The 4,445-nt window shown below is 33.9% G+C and overlaps 1 long non-coding RNA gene across 7 annotated transcripts; it reads right to left on the reverse strand.

Moving 5' to 3' along the window:
• Positions 502 to 3,516, reverse strand: LOC107627691. 7 transcript variants are annotated; one of them, XR_002359753.1, is made up of 6 exons: positions 3,116 to 3,513; positions 2,833 to 2,996; positions 2,312 to 2,342; positions 2,110 to 2,211; positions 1,377 to 1,902; positions 502 to 1,246 (listed from the first exon to the last, which is right to left on the reverse strand). It is a non-coding gene; the product is annotated as an uncharacterized LOC107627691 (long non-coding RNA). The 7 variants fall into 7 exon arrangements; XR_002359752.1 differs by lacking the exon at positions 2,312 to 2,342 and having other exon boundaries at positions 502 to 729; positions 1,149 to 1,246; positions 3,116 to 3,512; XR_002359754.1 differs by lacking the exon at positions 2,312 to 2,342 and having other exon boundaries at positions 1,377 to 1,547; positions 1,662 to 1,902; positions 3,116 to 3,501.

Here is a 4,445-nt window from a genome sequence, read left to right on the forward strand (position 1 = left end):
ATTAATTACAGAATCTTCTTCAATCTTCACTTGAAATCCACTACAAGATTTTTGTTTATTTGTGGCAGTTTTTTTCTTATTTGTGGAGGTTTATAACCCCCACCAAATGGTTTGTGGGGGGGGGGGGGTTCTAAAACCCCTAAAATTTGAGGTGCCACGAGATCTTTTGTGGGAGTTTTTAAAAACCTCCCCAATCGATTCAGTGGAGGTTTTGTGTGTGTTTAGTGGGGGTTTTATATTAAACTTTTGTGACAGTTTTAAATCACTTTTGTGGCAGTTTAAAACCCCACAAATTGATTTTTTAATTTAACACAAATTAACTATTTTGTGAGATTTTCAAACCTCTACAAATCCTGTAATTATTTTATTTTTAATTTCAAATCATTCATTAATCTCATCTCATTTACATATTCTCAAATTAAAAATTTATTTTTTAATATCAAAATTTAAAAACTAAATTTTTTTATAACACAATTCCTCAATATAAGACATGATTCTAAATATAAAAAATTCCCAACATCAATAGTTCCAAACATAATTGCATATGGTATTATTCTACATAACTATTACTGTTTTTCTTTAAAAAGTAAAATAAAACAACAATTTCAATATTTCAATATCATCTAAATTTTAATTACATAAAAATCTCAAAATGAAAATATGAATGCAATCCCAAAAGACCTTGGAACTGAAGGAGAGAATGCATCTGGTAAACCTTGGAACTCATACCTACACAATTATGCAAGCATTTTCAATGTTTGCAACCCTAACTTCAAATAACCATGAAAACAAAATCAATAACCAATTACTCTATTCATTTCATGATATCAAATACATAACATTATGGCTAACCCGTATCCAATGTTATAAAGGAATCAAGATACAGGAGAAATTTTATACTAAATAATTTAAAGTTTTCAGAAATTAGGTTGGAACTAGAAAAGAGGTTGAAACAAAATGGTGCCAGAAAAAGGGTGAAAGCAGTATAGATTAAGAGAATGAAAAATTCACAACAGAATAGGGACATTTTCTTTGCTTTTTCCCTTTCTGTTCACACTCATTTTCTTTTCAGAACAGGGAATAAACTACAAAGTTATAATAGACTTCTAACATATTTACAATAAAACAGGATATGATTATTATCTTACCTCAACAAGCACTTATTCAAAAGCAATAGCAAAAAACTGGCGAGAAAAAAATCAGTACCCACTTTAATTCCAGAAATAGAAGAAACCTAAGCAAATGCCTAATAAAATCAGAAATTAAATCCATGAGTGAGTTTAATTTGTAAAATAAAAATAAGAAAATAAAAGAGAATAATTAATAAAGAGAAAATAGCATAACATAATAATTTTCTGTGAATTACATTCACATACATGTATATATTTTATGTTAGCAGATCATTCAAATCCCGTCAATTGGTGTATTGGTATTTCTATTAAACACTCATAGTGCAGGAATATGCAGTAGGGCTGTAGCATACCAAATAAAATAAGTCAAAATTTAATATTGAATTTTCCAAGCATGAGTAACAACTAGTCCTCAAACTCGAGAATAAAAGCTCAGTTATTAAGTAGAACATAACTGTTATAGATAAATAAGCATAGATATAGAAAAAGAACAATGAATTAAGGGAAAACTATATATGAAGGTGAACTCACTTTAGCATGTAATTCATAAGCCACGTCATCATCTCTATCTTTAGATATTAAATAACTAACAGCATCAAAAACTAGCCTCTCGTACATAGGGTGTTTGAGACGTTTCAAATTTGTTCTCAACCCCACACCAAGTATTTGGAGATATACATGCATTAAGGGATGATGAGGATGTTAAAACATACTTCTAAACTTATTCTTCTTCATGGACATGATTTACGTCATGTCTTGGAACATCCTGCACCTGTACACAAACCAATGTTTGAGCTTTGGCAGCTTCATTCATCCAATTTATTCTTGCAATGAATGTTAATAACAAAATAAAGCAGCTAACAACACCAATCAAGAGCCCTACGAACAATCCAGCAAGACCTAGGTGAAACTTAAACGCAAAAACCAAATCTAAAGGAAGTGCTATGAAATAGAATCCACAAAAACATTGAGAATGTACCAGGAAGAGTTATGAATGCATCAGCGTGTTTAGCCATTATTGACTTCCTTTCATGCATGTTTGCACAACTGTTTTTACTTTTCCAAAGGTTTCTCCAGATATCTAAACGAGGGATTTGATCAGCATAAGCTTTTCATAAGCAAAAATTCGGATCAAAAGATTCACATACATGATCATATAGTAACTAAAGATGGAATTGTACCTCACAATGCAACAGAGCTTTAGGAATCACTCTAACCATGAAAGATAAAGAAATAAAGTTCAAGACAGTTTAGAAAAAATTTACAATAAAAACAATATATAATAGTATATAAGTCATTAGTCCTAATCTTCTTCCACCATAAACCAAATCAATCTTCTTTTCAACCTTTCAATACAACAACTATAAATAAAACACATGCAAGAGTTTAAATATTAAGTTAAATAAGATAATTTGGGTTATTATTTTCCTAGTATTCCCAAAAAACATAAATATAACATTTTAAAATTAACACTGAGTAAGAGAATTTAAATAAACTAACGCTTCTGGTAATTTATTACAGGAATATATTATCTAGTAATTGGTAGTTATCGAAGAATAACCATAATCTTAACTTGCACTTTTGCAGAATCACATCAAACATCAGATACACCTCAGAGTACAAAACCCACGGCACAAATGAGTTCTAATGTAATAATTCCTAAACCATAATTAATGCTAGGGGAGGGAGGAGTAGAAGTTACCTTGACGGCAAGAAGTCCAAGTGCAAAAGTACTCCCTTTCTCAACCTCATGCTTAAACGGCAACAGCTTCTGAACGAGGTCTTCTTCTGTCACGGGAGGAGCTTGGAGGTGCTAAACCAAAGCTGGAATTGCTCCACCTTCAACAATCACGTTCACCACTTCTTCTGTAAGATACAACCACCAAAGGATTTACATCGAGAGACATGCACAACCGAATTTGCCAAAGACCGAAATGAAGAGAGCAACACGCTAGGAGATCGAAGAATGAGAACGGAGGATTTACCGTTTTTGGCAAGATCGACGAGCACGTGAGTGGCGCACTTGGCGGCGGCTCGATCTGACTCCTTCCATGAGAAAGTGGAGTTGAGGATGGAAACCTGCTCCTGGATGTCGGCAAGGATGGCGTCGCGGGCGTCGCCAGTTACTCTCCCTCTGATCTCAAATGCTACGGCGAGATTGATGGTGACAATGGCGAAGAGATGAATACGGTGGCGGCGAGTAGATCTAGGGTTTCATTCTCACTCTTCTTCCTCTTCTAATTTTTTTGGACAAGTTTTTGTTTAGAGTTAAATTTGTTTGGATTTAATCAAAGTAGGTTAGGGACGGGCCATGTGTTTGGACAATTGGGCTTAAGAATTTAAACTAACATTAATCAATGGGGATTTCATATTTTGCCATAAATAAAATATGTTGTAGAGATTTTCTAAAACTTCCGCAAAAAAATCCCAATAACAAGCAGAAATCTTGTAGTGATCAAATCCTTGAAGTTGGGCCTTGAGACTTTAGCATTAGAAGCATACTAGGCTAAACAGTTTGATACTAAGCGTGACACGCCCTTTGTGTTTGGGTCAGGGTGTGGCTCACCCTCTTCTCTGCGTGGCACGCCCTCTCTTTAGTTGGCTAGAGCATGGCACAACCCATTCTAGGCGTGGCACGCCTGGGCTTGGGCTTGCTCCCAGGGATTGGCTTGCCTTCATGCGTGACACACTCCTTTCTTCATGTGGCATGTCTGGTTTGATTTTGACAGGGCGTGGCACGCCCCTGCATCCTTGTGGCACGCCTATTTCTCAATGTTCAGGGTTTGGCACCCCTTTACTTGCCTCTCTAAGGCATGTCACGCCTAAACTTCTCCTTTTTCTGCATGGCTTTGCATGGCTTGATTCTTACGTGCTAGGCTCTTGATCTTCCATACAATGCTTTGCTCCCTTAATAACCTTCTTTTGCTACTTGATTTGCCTTTCTTTTAACTATATTTTCTTGAAAATACTTAACAAACATCTTAATAGCAAAAGATAACTAAAAATAATGAGATTAGAAGTTGAAATTATAATTAAACCTAAAAAAAAGAATTAAAAGCAAGAAAAACAATAAAAGATGCGAACACATAAGAAAACTAAAAACATCAAATACACTCAAAGAAACCACATATTCCTGACAAAAAAAAAACCAAGACATAAAGAGAAAAAAAGAATCGAGATAGAAAAATAGAATGATTATTACTTGCAATAAATTAAAGTACTACGATAATTATTTTATGATTTATTTATCTCTTCATCATTCTTATGGTGATGTGTTGATTTTTGAAAATATAATAAAATAATGAAGTTGTTTAT

The sequence above is a fragment of the Arachis ipaensis genome, chromosome B01, assembly GCF_000816755.2.
Source record: "Arachis ipaensis cultivar K30076 chromosome B01, Araip1.1, whole genome shotgun sequence".
Lineage (NCBI taxonomy): Eukaryota > Viridiplantae > Streptophyta > Magnoliopsida > Fabales > Fabaceae > Arachis > Arachis ipaensis.